We start from the raw sequence: 14,259 nt of genomic DNA on the forward strand, positions 1-14,259 counted from the left end.
CTGGGATAGTGGTGCATATCTTTAATCCCAGCATTCTGGAGACAGAAACAGAAGCAGACCCGTGGATCTCTGTGAGCCCTGGGGCAGCCAGGGATACTTAGTGAGAACATACCTGTAAAAGAAAGGGGAAAAAGTCATTCAAATGAAAGCTTCAAGACAAGATCTCCCCTCTCTGGCAAGGGCTTTTTGCTCCTGTTCCTTGCATCTTGAACAGGCTCCAGCTGTCCAAGAGCTTTGGGCTTTGGGGAGGTGAGAAACAAGCCACAGCCACAGCCCAGGGCTACATGGCTAGAAAGAGGTATAATGGCCAATTTCCACGCGGAAGCCTGACATCCAGCAGGTGGCCATCTCCAGCAAGCACCTTAAAAATTCAGCTCTCAAAGGTGTCTCAACAAACGAGATAAAAATAACTCTGTGAAAATGCTTTGCAGTGTGGTAAGCCATCATTAAAACTTATCTATTTGAAGATTTTTCTTCCCTAGGGTCACGGTTAAGATACCTAATGGATTTGAATGCTCCTTGATTTAAAAAAAAAAAATTGCAAGAAAATTCTAAACTGTATTACGATCAAAGTTAATCTGTTTCAAGAGGATTTGTCAAAGAAATAATTCACTTTGGCCATTAACCAAAAAGGGGGGGGGGGCGAGAAGAAAGCAAGCAAACAGCGGCCCTTGGAAAAGTGGCCTTTATCCAGAGGACCACATTTTGGGAGACGCCAGCAGGAGGCTTCGGGGGTCCAACGAGCCTGCAAAGGTGAACTGAAAAGCCAACAAGGACCGGCACACCGCTCCGCCTCGAACCCGCGGGGACAGAGGGAGGAGACCCCTGGACTAGACAAAGGCTGCAGCCCCAGGAGGCCGGGGTGCGCGTGCGCCTCGGAGCAGGCGCGTGCGCGCGGCGGTCAGCGCGGAGGCCCGAGGCGTGGCGGGACCCGGGAAGGGAAGCGAGGAGGTGGGCGAAGCCTGGCGCCGCGGGGATGGGGAGGGAGGGCTGCGGGTCGCTCGCGCGCGCCCCCTGGTGGCCGGAGGGGGAGGCGCCCCGCAGGCCTCACTGCCCGCCCCTCCCCGCGCGAGGGTCGCGCTCCCGTGGCTCGCGCCTGCGCCGCCCGCCAGCCTCGGGAACGCGCTCTCTCGGCGGCGCGCGCGCTCCCAGTCTCCGCCACCCACCAGCTCCGGCACCAGCAGCAGCGCCGCCGCCACCGCCCACCTTCTGCAGCCGCCGCCGCCACAGCCACCTTCTCCTCCTCTGTCCTCTTCTGTCCTCGCCTTCTGTCGATCATCAGGTAAGTGCCGCAGCTCTGAAATCCGATCCCCATCTGGCCCCTGTGCGCCATCCTCTTGCCGCCCCTCGCCCCAGGATGGATTTAGGGCGCTGGGCATCAGTCAGACGCAACGGAGGGGGCCTCGGCGCTAGGGAGCTGGGAAGGAAACGCGTGCAAAAGATGTAAGCACGCGGGTGAATGCGTGTGTCTGTGTGTGCTGGGGTCCGCACCATCCATTCCACGCAAACGGGGGGTGGGGGCGTCTGTGCCAGCAGGGTGGGGCGCGGATGGCGGTGACCTAAGGGAGGGGGTTTTTCTGTGCTCTGGATCGCAGCCTTTGCCGCAATGGGCGTGGGTCTGTGTGTGTGGATGGGGGTCCAACGATGATCCCCGAAACTGAACCTGAAATCAGATTTCTCTGTCCCCGATTGCCATCAGTCCCAAGGAAGGTGTGGATTGGATCCTAGAAAAGATGACTGCCTGCATGCCTCTTCCCACACCTCCCTGAGAGGGACTCTGACGGGCCTTCACTGGCCCTGATTTAAGGCGGTGTCCCGCCCCCTCCCCTTTTCCTCCTTCAGATGCCGGCAGGGGACATTTGGGGGCTGGGAGGAATCAAGAGGATGGGGAGGGGTCCTGGCGCTGTCACTTTAGCCGCCCTTCCCCCTGCGCGCGCTTGGTACAGTGACAGGGGCAGCGCCGTGCCCGAGAGAAGGTAGTGCGCGGATCCCAATGTGGAAGCTCGGAGGCAGGGATCAATCACCTGGCCTCGCGGTGTCTGCGGGCTTGCCAGCCGCGGTTCCCCGCTCGAGGGCTCGCACCGTCACAGCCCGGCACAGACCTGCGCAAGGGCTGCAGGTGCACTTCAGGGCGGATTCCTTTCTCTGCGTTCTCTCCCGGCTCCCGGCTTGTGCGCTCCCTGCCGGAGGCACGAGCTGGCGCGCAGGGCTCGCCCCTCACTGCGGCAGTGGGTGTGGACCTGGGTGGGAGAGGAGGGGGAGAGTAGGATGTGTCTCCTCCCCGCTGCTACCCCTCCCCCGGTTTTTTCCCCCTCTGAACGCGAGGTGCCATCTTTTTGCGGCGAGTCACGTCTCTATCGTAGCGTGCCAAGTGCCGTGGCCGGGCTTTGGAGGACCCGCTGAGAAGAGCAGGGGCATGATGAACGTGGACATCTTGGCGTTTAGCTTCTGCGCCATGCTCACCCGGTCGTTCACCTGAGGTCTTCGTAGGGAGCTTGCTGCTTTGTTCGTCGAGGTTGTGTGATTTAGGATCTGCCCTCCTAGCCCTGGTTTTTTGGCTTTCGTTCGACAAGGATATTTACCGACGCGCGGCGCGCAGCTCCGTCGTTTTTTTTTCCCACACTACTCATTTCAGACCCTTTGTTGGATCTACTGATCTGCTGGGGTCTAGTCACAGCCCCCAAGGGCACACATGGAATGTATGTGACCCGCGCATCCCTCTCCTCCAGTTCGGCACAGCTTCAGGGAGCGTTAACTGAGCCACACCGGTGGTATTCGAGGTTGATTCTCGTGTGCAGGTGTCCTCAGAGGAACCACATCCCTCCCCACATCCAGGGCGTCCTAGGAACAACACCCCACCATGTTTCACTGCTAGGGGCTCCATCCCCCTCGGGAATGGGGGAGATTCGGCAAACTTGGCTTCCCCACCACCACCTTTGAGACCTCTTGCCTCTCCCGGTGGGAGAGTGTGAGGAGGGGACATGCGATCCCCTGGGATGCTGCAGCCACACCCATCCCTCCCAACCCATGGGGAAGAGGGAGGCGGGTTAGGGGTTGCCATGGGAACCATAGCAGCCAGAGGAGGAACCTCTGGGCGTTACCCGGCCCCTTACTCAGCAGAGAGTCGGAATCCTGGGGTAGACTGTCAGTGCCAGCTTGTCCTATTGGAAGACTCCGGGGAAGGAGCTCCCCATCCCTGACCTGAGCATTAGTCTCATCGGCACTGGCAACCACAGCCATCCAGATAGGCACATCTGCTGTATTTTTATTATAGGCATACTGACTGATATTATTTTGTTAATATTATTTAAATGAGGGACTTTCACTTAAAAGTCCACATTTACAACCCCCCTTGAAACCGGAGAGGGATGGAAATCGAACAGGTCCTAGCAGCCTCCCCCATCCTGCAGTAAGCCCCAGTCTTCGAGGTTTTCTGGTTAATTCTACTACTGAATACTGGTGCAGGCGTGCAGTTTTGAAACCAAGCGAGCACCTCTTAAGGGCCGAATCGCCCACTTCGGCTGCCCAGCTTGATCTACATTTCTGAAAATGTCTCGGCTGGGGGTGGAACGCCCTCTCCCGGCCAGACCGCGGCCTGAGGCTGGGGCGTCGTGCCTGGACCCGCCCGATAGAGATTTCGAGCAGCTGAAGGATGGATTCAAATATGACCCATCCCTCGCCCCACGACGGACTGCTGGGAGCAGTATTCTTAATCCTGAAGAAGCCAGGCTCTTGGAGTGGGCGCGGAATAGGGAAGCCTGAGAGGGAGGTTTTCTATTGTGGCCAGTTGGGCAAAGGTGTCACAGTCCTGTAGGTGGGAGATCGACGGGAGGGGAGGAAGGAGAACATTTCACCAAGTGCAGAAACAAAGCACGGACCACGCGTCTTCGAACTCCCTCCATTTTGCACTGTATTGGCGGTCGTGTAACTTACTGTGGTCGCCAAGGCCTGGGTTGTTAATGAAAGATCATCAGGGGTTGCTGCCTGGCCCTTGTGCGGAGATGGAGAGGTTCCGTTCCTGGCTCGGCCCTAGCTTTAACAAACCTGCTTCACTTCAGAGCTAGGAGCTTGTGCTGAAGCCGAGACTGTGGCGCACTGAGCCACCCTGGGCTCATCCAAAGGGGTTCAAGTACCCAAGAAGAGCTAAGATTTCAGCCACTACCTCAGCAGGTGGGTGAGCCCTTTTATGTCCCCCGAGGCCCTATTCACTCTCTACCGCTCAGAAACTTGTAGCTCCAAGTCTTTTTTTCCTGCTGGTTAGCATTGGGTGGATGATGGGAGCTGGAACAGACAAACCATTCCCTCCAGGTCTCTTTTGGCTCCCTCCTGGGCTTTTCAGAACTGCCCAAATTTTGCAAGATTCCTGCCCTGCCCCTTCAATTGTCGGGTCTCAAAGCAGTAAAGGAAGTGTGGACCTTCTGTAGGTTAATTCTGTGGTTACAATTCTGAGATGTCATCTGTGTTTTATGCTGCTGTTTGTGTCAGCCACATAAGAACTGCTCGCAGACTCGCCATTTTGCAAAGCTTCTCTAAATAAATGGTTATCCAGCTAAGTGTGCCCGTCCCTCCCCCAGCTGCCTGCAATGCCTGCTGATTTTTGTGCACCGTTTGCCTTGCTGGCAGATGTGTTTAGATTACAGCAGTAACCTGGCTTGGCTTTGGAGGTCATTTTAGGATGATTTGAGTATTCCTTAGCTTGGCTAGGTTTTTTTTTTTTTTGGCGGGGGTTGGGGGTGGGAGTGGGGGGAGCTGAGTGACAGCCAGCCCGTGGTGTGTCTCTCTGGCCCTGCACAGACCCTGTACACATGCTCGCATGGTGGTGGAAGGGCGTGGTTCTTAAGTGGCTTCTAGTGTCAGGCTCTGTTCCGTAGAGATGAACAAAGGAAACAGATAGTGCCCAGGAATTTCAAGAAGAAAACTTAGTAATGTTTTTATTGAGGTGAGGCCAGGCCTGTTCCCACCGGGAAAATGAGCCCTTGTACCGAGCAAGCTCTTTGACCCCCTCGTCCTTGGAAGGCTAGACAGGGCTCTGGTGCCCTTTGTGTAGACTGACTTTTCCTGCTCCCCCTTTTAACATCAACACATCCAGTCCATTGATTTAAAACTTTGAGGATTTTTGTTTTTCTCCATCTCTCCTCAGCATGTTGTATGTGACTTTTGTGATTCCCTGGCTGTGTGTGAAAAGATGCATTGTCTTTCCAATTGAATATATGAACTTTCCAACAATGTATTCCCTTCCATGTGTTTAGTTAAGATTTTTTGATCCCCTCCTGAAAAGGAATTACTTCAAAAGAGATTATAAAAAATAAAATACCCTTAGAGACTTACTAGAGAGCTAGACATATAATAGGTATTTGGCCCATAATCATTTAACAGATAAGTGAATAAAATGGAGAGACAGAGGTCAGGAGGGTATCAGAGAGAAAGCAGAGTGGGATGCATATTCAAGGTCACAGTATCTGGGAAGCCTGGGGACAAATCCAATCTATTTTCCCGTGTGTCCAGCTGGTGCCCAGTCAGCTGCCTGTGATCTACTGCTGCTCCCATAGCTTCCACAGGTGGCTCCCCTGCCCCTTGTTGGTGAAAAGGGAAGCGTGGAGAGGGGAGAAGAGGCCACCTATGGGGTGATCACAGTCCTGTTGCAGGTGACTGGAATGCAGGTGGGGACCCTCACCCTCTCCACTCCCTCCACTGTCCTCATTCATCAACACTTACGAGACCGTCATTTCTCTTCACCCTCAGAAGCACCCCTCTGGCTACTCAACCCACAGGAGTTAGGGGTATCTGGCCAGGAGAGAAAGAGAGACGTCCCTAACTGCTCAATGGATCTTTTCCTGGAAAATCATGGTCCTCAGATGGTGGCTGAGATGCCTGGAAAGTAGTTGTGTCAAAGAGGGTGGCTGCTGGCATCTTAGATGCTGCTAAACATTACAGAGCAGTCCCCAAATGGCACTGGCACTGGCATGGGGAAGCCCTTTTGTAGAAACGGTCTTTCTCTGGCACTTTTTATCTCAGTTGCATGCATTGCGTGTCTTCTAGAACTGCAGGCTGCTGGAGGTGACCTCATATGGTCCTCACAGCTACCTCACTTACAGAGTGTAACTGTTACCATCCCCGAGAGACAGAGATGCTGCAGTCAGAGAGATTTCATAACCAGCGCAGGATGCTCAGCACGTGGCACACAGCTAAGCTCCATGAGGTTTAATAGACCTTTGTGGGCTAGCCTGGGAACCTAGTCAGGCTTTCCAACCACCCAGTCTTTTTGCAAGAACCTGGTTGGATCACAGGCTAGACTAAGTTACAGGTGTATGGGTTTAAGTGTTCGGTGTCTGATTTTGACATCTGGAGCAAAGGACTTTTCTCCATCTTGGTGCTCTGCTTATCAGACAGAGAGGGAATCTTCCCTGAGGACATTAACCCCCACCTGATTCAGGGGTCCTGGACTCATCTGTTATGTGAAGGGGCAGCCAGGTGTGATTGACTCAGAGACAATTATTAATTAAGACTGGGGATGGAGGGCTGGGAAGATGGCTCAGCTGTTAAAATGCCTGTCCCCAGCATGAGGACCTTCCTGAGTTCAGATCCCCAGCCCTTACGTAAAAGCTGAGTGCTGTGGTATGTATGTATCTGTTACCCTAGTGCTGGGCAAGGGTGGACACAGGTGGGCCCCTGATGCTCTTTCCAGAAAGTTTAGTCAGATTGACGACCTCCGGGTTTACTGAGAGATTCTGTCTCTACAAATAAGGTGGAAAATGATGCAGGAAGACACCCAATGTGAGCATGCGTACAACTATGGCTATACACACACACACACACACATGCATGCACATGCACACACGCATGCACACACACATGCACACACACTCAAAGCATATATACACAAAGATTGGAGATCAGTCAGATTCAGCTGTGATAGGGGTGAAGTCATGAAGTGTTGGGGGATGTCTTAGATGCTGTCCCTCCCAGGGGTAGAGCACTGGCACCCATAGCTGTCGCCCAGCTCTGAAACATATGTAGAGTTGTGGGCACAAGAAACCTTCATTGCAAGCATCCCGGGTCTTCCTGGGAAACAGTGTCCCTGGAGGCTGTGCTGGCTGCCTGGTGAGACTCTAAGCTGCATTTACATTGTTTCTGGTGCTACGGAGACTGCTTGGGCCACAGGCTCACTGCTGCTCTCTGTGAGGTGACTGCAAGGGAGCAAGACTCCCGCCTCCCCCCCCCCCGTGCCAGGGACGGAGCCCACACTGTCACACTTGCCTCACTGCTGTCACTTTGCCAACCAAGTGGCTAGCCAGGAATTTCTTCCCTGCCTCCAGCTGCTAGACTTCGTGGGGAAGCAGTGTTGAGTTCACCCCAGATGCCTGTGGCATTCTGGATTGTTCCGTAGGGGTGTGCATAGAACGGGCTTCTGCAAAATAAGATCTCAAGTGACTTCCAGGCCATTATCTTAACCTTTTCTCTCTGCTCATGGTCCAGCAGGCTCTTCACTGAGCCCAACCAGCTACTCAATAGGAAATCCCAGGAAATGTATCTTGTACCTCAGCTACTCAAGGAAGTGGTGTAAGTGCCTGGAGAGCAGGTGCCCAGCACAGCGCAGTGGCCTGCAAGCAGAGGTCATTTGGTTTAGAGTCCTTGGATGCCAGTCCCATCTCCCCCCGCAATCCAACATAAGGTGGTGCTTAGCTTCTTGGGGAGTTTTTTTTTAATATATTCATATGTGACCCAGGGTATAATAATGCCTGTCTAGAAGGTTCCCAAGGAGTTTAAATGAGGTGATGGGTGCTCACCATGGCCTGGCACGTGACTGCTCAGCAAATGGCATCCTTTAACAGGATCCTTTGGACAGGCACCTGTGATATAGCATATGAAGGTATCTTGAGCCACTATTGGAATATGCTGTAATGGATAAATTATACCAAGTAGGAACGAAGCCCAGATCCTCTGGAACTAGGCATTGTTGTCTGGGCAGAAGTGGATCTCCAAGATCACACACACCCAGGTTTAAATGTACACACGGGACTCTTGCCACAGCAGGGACTTATCTGTTGTCCCGCTTCTGTCTGCTTCCTTCCTGAAGCCTGCTCCATGCCAGGAATAAACTGCGAACTCCCCACACCAGCCTTCCCTGCATGCCCCACACTGGCCCTCCCTCCCTCCCTCCTCCCTCCCGGGAAGGGTGACCTGGCTCTGTGCATCAGGCCCAGAGGGCTTCTGGTTTACTCATTGAATAAAAGCGACTGCTTAGGACTGAGAAAGTAATGGCGGTAAAGAGAAGGCCCTGCCTGTGGGGAGATTTCGAAAGGGGTGATTCCCATCCTGCAGAAGCCAGTAGGTGAGCAGCCTTCATGGCAAATGATGTCAAAAGGCAGAGTAATGTTAAGTAAAACACACTCCTGGGAGATAGAACCTGGGGATTCCAAACACCCAATAAGCAGAGCCGTGTGTGATTCAATATAACACACTAAAGAAGTCTTCTCCGCCACGGGATCAAGACTAAGATCAGGATACATCAGTTTTAAATCATTTTAGGAATCGTTTTTAATTTTGTTTGTTTGTTTGTTCAGTTATGTGTGTGTGAATGTGTGTCATGTATGTAAGGGTGCCCTCAGAGGCCGAAGAGCATCTGATCTCCTGGAGCTGGACTTATAGCTGGTAGTTATGAGCCACAGGTGTGAGTGCTGGGAACCAAGCCTGAGTCTTCTACAAGAACAGGACGGGCTCTTAACCACATAGTCATCTCTCCAGCTCCTTGAGCGTGCGTGTGTGTGTGTGTGTGTGTATGTGTATCACACGTATTTATTTACTTAATGTGTGTGCAAGCATGCATGCATACCACAGTTCACTTGCAGAGTTCATAGAACAGTTTGTGAGAGTCAGTTCTCTCCTTCCAGCATCTGCATCCTGGGTCTCAAAGTCAGGTCATCAGGCTTGGGAGCAAGCACTGTACCTGCTCAGACATCTCACTGAACCATGCTTAGACTTTTTTGGGGGGAAAGTGTATTTATGTGTGCCTGTGTGTGCAGGCTTGTGTGGCGTATGTGTACACATGCTATGTACACGTGGATACGCAGTGGAGGCCAGAGGATAACACCAGGTACCTTCCTACATTGCTTTCTACCTTATTTGTTTGTTTACTTACTTAAAAGTTTTTATTTTAAGTCTATGGGTGTTTGGTCTACCTGTAAGAGTATGCACCATGTATGTGACTGGTATCCACAGAGGCCAGAAGAGGGTGTTGAATCTTCTGGGACTGGAGTTACAGATGTTTGTGGGCTGTGATGTTACTGCTGGGAATCAAACCCAGGTCCTCTGGAAGAACAGCTAGTGCTTAGTCATCTCTCCAGCCCCCTATTTATTTTTGAGGCAACATCTCTTGATGAATCCAGAGCTATGTAATTGACTAGACTGGCTGGATCATGAGTTCTGGGATCTCCTGTCTCCATCCCTGCCTGAGCTCACCTGTTGGGGTTACAGATGAGCATCAGTAGTTCTGAGAACCTAAAGTAAGGGTTCCTAGGCTTAGTAGGAGGTGGCTTGGGAGGTAAAATGTTTGTCGCACACGCATAAAGACCTGAGTTCAGATCCCCAACACCCACATACAAGCCAGGTGAGGCAGTGTGGGTCCTCGCGCCTTTAACACAGGCATTTAACCAATGTCTCCCCAGCCCCTAGCTTGTACTTACTTAAGTGATGCAATTGTTGTAGCAAGGTATACTAGCTATGTGATGGCTCACGGTATATGATTAGAATAGCAAATAGGATAGACAGAGAAGGTTTCCCACAGCCGAGATGACCTTGAGCAAGAGCTTGGCTGTGGCAGGAGGCTGCCCTGGCAGCAGACAGGCCCTGGGGACCCCAGCCTTGACGAGTTGGTCTTTCATTTCTTACTGCAAGAGGCCAGGAAGGCACCTATCGGGGAGACTGCTGTGTTAAGTGAAAGGCAGGTGTATTCTTGCCTGTCTCTAAGGCCCCCAGAACTCCAAAATCCTTCGCATAGGAAACACATCAGGCTCAAATCTAAATTCCTTCGACCCCATGTTTGCCTGTTGTGACTGTTTGGAAACCAGAGACTGGGGTTGGGTTTCTCCCTCTATGGCCCCATATTTTAAATTTTTTTTATTTTATATGTATAAATGTTTATCTGCATGTATGTCTGTGCACCATGTGTGTGCCTCTGCCTGTGGAGGTCAGAAGAGGCATCAGATGCCCTGGAACTGGAGTTACAGTTTTGAGCTGCCATGTGGGTGCCAAGAATCGAGCCCAGATCCCTTGGAAGAGGAGGTGTTGCTCTTAGTTGCCTAGCTACTTCTCCCGCCCCTCCATGCCTTCCCTGAGAGCTCCATTTCCAGTAAACTGACTAGCCAGAAGGGTCCACTTGTCACCCTTCCCCTACTGCCCGGTCAGTGTTGGGGTTAGGGACAGATGCTGCCACCACTGGTTTTCATGTGGGTGCTTGGGGTCTGAACCTGGCTCTCCATGCTTGTGTGGCAGGCCCTTCACCCACTGAGCCATCCCCACCAAGCCTCAGGAACACTTATTTCACCAAGTTATTTCTCTTGTCATGTCCTTCCCTGGTGGCCTCCCCCACCCCCCAAAAAATGGGTTTACAGATGAGTTAACAATCTGAGACCAGGCAGAGCGATGGTGGCGCACGCCTTTAATCCCAGCACTCGGGAGGCAGAGGCAGGCAGATCTCTGTGAGTTCGAGACCAGCCTGGTCTACAGAGCTAGTTCCAGGACAGGCTCCAAAGCCACAGAGAAACCCTGTCTCGAAAAACCAAAAAAAAACAAAAAAACAATCTGAGACCAGTCCTAAGAGAAGCTTAAAGACTGTCTTTAGTTACACACACCCATAAATGTGAATATTTGCTATTGAATGTCTGAAGTTTTTATATTGAGTTTGCTGAAAACCTGGTCACTTTTTAACTTTGATATTGGCAGTGCTTCAGAATTCAAGTACATTTATGTTACTAGTCAGAGGAAAAGTTGGCTATGTGAATTCAACAGCATAACCACCGGATGCCTCTGGGGCACAGTGGAAACCACAGTAGGAACAGGTCTCTTTCAAAGCTGCCCATGGCCTAGAAGACTTGGACAGCATTTGGGGAAACTACCAGCCTATTCCCTGCTTACTCTTTTCCCAAAAGAACACAGGAAATACTGCATGGCCTCAATCTGTTCTGGGCACTTCAGTTCTGCCTCAGCCTGTACCTATGCAGCCAGATCAGACTAGGAAGATAAATTTTGCACACACACACACACACACACAAATCCTAAATTTGATCAATGGAAGATCCTTACACACTCCCAGGACCTTCTTTAAGCCTGTTGAATATTCTCCTCCAATAATCCCTGGGAATGACAGGCCTCCCTGGTGGCTCAGTGCTGGGCTCCTCCTCCAGGCTCCAGAGTTCCTCCCTTGGCTGTGCCTGGGAAAAGGCTAATCATGGCTGCGCTGTTCCCTGCAGAGTGCTAATGAGGACTGAGCACACTGAAAATGCTTGCCTTTTGGTGTCACAAAAACATAAACAATCACATCCTGGTGCTTAATGGCTGATGGAGAATTGCAGAAAAAATATCTTTTGATAAGCAGAATTCGTGCTATAAGTTGACAGTCAGGACCAAGGCTAAAAATAAGACGTTAAAAGATTTGATCCATCATTTGTCGCTGGCAAGACTGAATTAGAGAAGCCAGTGAACCACTCACCACATAGTCTTGGCCATCATCCCCTGCTGCATCCTGAATTTATTACATTTCCCAATGACCAATAAGAGATGTTAGGCAAAAAAGGAGGATTCCTGGACCTCTATGCTTCTCCTGTGAAGTGGGAATGATTCCGTCTCCCCTTGAAGTGGAGTGGATGGTAAGGCCTCAGCCTCAGTTTTCACAGAACTTGAATGAAACGATCCATAGGAATTCCTTAGGGCATCTCAGAAGTCAGTGCTCAGGGAGGGGTTGACTCCCAGCAGCCACTGCAGATGCCTGATCAGAGGTCCCTCGTGGGCTGAGTGAGCCCGATGCCTGACATGGTACAGCTGCTGCCACCCTGTCGCTGTTTCCAGCAAGCCGGGGGGCAGCTGGTCCCCTGTGGTGAACACCAGGTCAGCACAGGCTGTACCCAGAAGGAAGAACAGGTGGCCAAAGTCCAATCTGAACTAGCCACGTCTGTCCTCATTTTAGAGAGGAGGAGACCCAAAGTCAGGGTGCAGGGCACTAGGTGCGGTAACCTCCAATGATTCCTAGCCCATGCCAATGCTGGCTACTCCGGAAAGGGGCTGGGACTTCCTCTCGGGCTCAAACTGTGACCCTTGAATGGAATTTCCTGGGAGCGTTCCCATTTTTTTAATGGAATTTTCAGTTTCTTCCTAATTGATGCAGTCTTGATACAGAACCTCATATTCTAAATATTCCCAGGGTGGCTTCTGCCTGCCAGTCAGTGTTAGCATGAGACGAGACTTGACTAAGGCAAGAGTAAATTAGAGCCGGACATTGACTTTGACAGCGCCACCCTCCGGTGGCTCATTACTGGATGGCTTCAACTGAGCGGCCGCTGAAGTTCATTGGCTTAGCCCTGTGCGAGGAAGTTGTCTTCTTGCCCTCCCAGACCCCAGGACTGGGGATTGAACTCAGGGCTTCATGTGTACTGAGCAAATGTTCTTCCAGCGAGCCACAGCTGCAGCCTGAATGGAAGGGCTTCTGAAGTATGGGGCCGATGGGAAATCTGTAGGACCATTGTGTAAGCCCACCCTGACAGGGGCCGTTGGCTTCACCTCAAGGCTGGGCTTCAATGTCTTCTGACCCCCACCTCACTGCTCCTTTAGAAGCCCAAGACCCATTACCATATGCTCCTTGCCCCCTGGGCTGTTGCAGCCTGCCACCTTCCAGTCTCCTGTGTGGCAAACTCCAGCCTCAACGCTTTCCTCCCTCCACATCACGGAGTGGACCCACGAGTTTCCTGCAGACACCACCCACCCGGCTTTGTCTCTCTACTTCTGCTTTCACTGCCTCCAAAATGAGTTTAGTCCTTACCCTGCCATCATTACAGAAACGATATTTCCTAGAGAGAATTCTAAAATTTATGTCCAACCCATTTTGCGTTCCATTGCCAGACTCCCAGGAGCAACATGTTGTCAGTCACGCCCCTGTCCACCCATAAATCCTCAGTCATGTTCTCTGTCACCTGCTAAGCCAAGCCTGCCCTTATGCCCGCCACCCAGACTCTGAACCTCCCATTCTCACTGCCAGCCGTATCTCCTTCATAGATGGAACCACTTGCTGCTGCCATCCACAGGGCAGTCCTCCTATCTCAGCCTCCTGGGTGCTGGGATTACAGAGTGTGCCTGCTAGAACTCTGGGTGAATACAGCCGTGTGCTCCTAAGCTATGCAGGCTGGTGCTGGGTGAGCCTGACCTGTTTCAGTAAAACAAGTCTCTCCCTGCTGATCCACGGTCCCACTGGTCTGAACACCTAAAAATAAAAGGCACATTTTCTATGAGATACTTGATTGCTGTCTGTTCTACTTCAGACCAGCCAATCAGCCTGTCTCCCCTGTGATCCAGATCTGGCTGGCTGTATGAAGACACACAGAACACAGCAATTATTGGTTGAGTTTATTTTACTAAAAACTGTGCCTTGGTCCTCGTTCTCCCATGAGGTTGGATCATGGGGAGCATTCTTTGCAGAGGAGCAAAGAAATGTGGGGGCTTAGGAAAGAGCCAGATGGTGCCTTAAACCCAGGTCTGTCCCGTCAAGCCCTTGGGGCCACCTCCTTCAGGCTCCACACTCTCTGCCAACCCAAAGGACCTCTGCAGGAGCCAAAGGACCTGTCTGTAGTGCTAAGGACCTGGGAAGCATGCCCAGCGAACGGGTCACTTGTAACATGAGCTTGGAGAAATTATTTTAACCTGAAAACAAGCCTCTAAACCAGGCTGCTGCTTCATGCGGCCTATGACGGCAGAACCAAATTTAGCAGCATGGATTGGTCCATGCTTACCAAACCCGACTCTCTTAAAATCTTCCAGCTCACAGCCACCACAGCGCCATGGGGTTCCAAACGATCAGGCTGGAAGAAGGGTGCGAGGGGAGCAGTGTGTGAAGAAACTCAAGGAAGAGCCAGGCAGTGTCTCCAGGGAGAGAGTTACCGGGGACAGTTGCCCTGACCAAGGCAGGCAAAGGCAGGGAGGAGAGGCAGAGTGGGCAGTGGGTTAGTGGACAGGGGACCCTATGGTGTGCATCTTCTGGTCCATTCAGCCCCTACC

General features: G+C 51.9%; 1 protein-coding gene across 12 annotated transcripts in view; it reads left to right on the forward strand.

The window, feature by feature from the left end:
• Positions 1–1,208: 1,208 nt before the first annotated feature.
• Mapt (microtubule associated protein tau) overlaps positions 1,209–14,259 on the forward strand; it is a 101,787-nt gene continuing 88,736 nt past the window's right edge. For all 12 annotated transcript variants that reach the window (XM_013354566.2, XM_026777193.1, XM_026777195.1 and 9 more), the window contains exon 1: positions 1,209–1,282. The gene's annotated coding sequence lies outside the window, so the exon portion shown is untranslated. The remainder of the gene's footprint in view (positions 1,283–14,259) is intronic.

Source organism: Microtus ochrogaster, unplaced genomic scaffold, assembly GCF_000317375.1.
Source record: "Microtus ochrogaster isolate Prairie Vole_2 unplaced genomic scaffold, MicOch1.0 UNK48, whole genome shotgun sequence".
NCBI lineage: Eukaryota > Metazoa > Chordata > Mammalia > Rodentia > Cricetidae > Microtus > Microtus ochrogaster.